This window comes from Acanthisitta chloris, unplaced genomic scaffold, assembly GCF_000695815.1.
Source record: "Acanthisitta chloris isolate BGI_N310 unplaced genomic scaffold, ASM69581v1 scaffold9356, whole genome shotgun sequence".
In the NCBI taxonomy this organism is placed as follows: Eukaryota; Metazoa; Chordata; class Aves; order Passeriformes; family Acanthisittidae; genus Acanthisitta; species Acanthisitta chloris.
In genome coordinates this window covers 117,033-117,525 of record NW_008678705.1, presented here as the reverse complement: position 1 = coordinate 117,525, position 493 = coordinate 117,033, and positions in this window count along the sequence as shown.

Here is a 493-nt window from a genome sequence, read left to right as displayed (position 1 = left end):
GGTGTACGTAATGGGATGGGCAGGGGAGATAGTGAGGTGGGCAGGGAGCTGGGGATCGGGAGATGGGCAGAGCCGTGAGATGGGGAATGGGGCGGTTGAGGACTGGGCAGTTAGGGGGCAAAGGCGCAGGGACAGGGTGTGACAATGTGTCAGTGTCCCTCCCCCATAGCTTCTGCCTGTGCCTGCCCCCCCCCGCGGCAGAGGGGCATGTCGCAAAGGGGGAGAGGTTGCTGGGGGTGTGAGAGTCTTTTTTGATAGGGGAGCATGCAGAGCCGTGAGATGGGGAATGGGGCGGTTGAGGACTGGGCAGTTAGGGGGCAAAGGCGCAGGGACAGGGTGTGACAATGTGTCAGTGTCCCTCCCCCATAGCTTCTGCCTGTGCCTGCCCCCCCCCGCGGCAGAGGGGCATGTCGCAAAGGGGGAGAGGTTGCTGGGGGTGTGAGAGTCTTTTTTGATAGGGGAGCATGGGGCTGCATGACACTCTCTCTGTCCT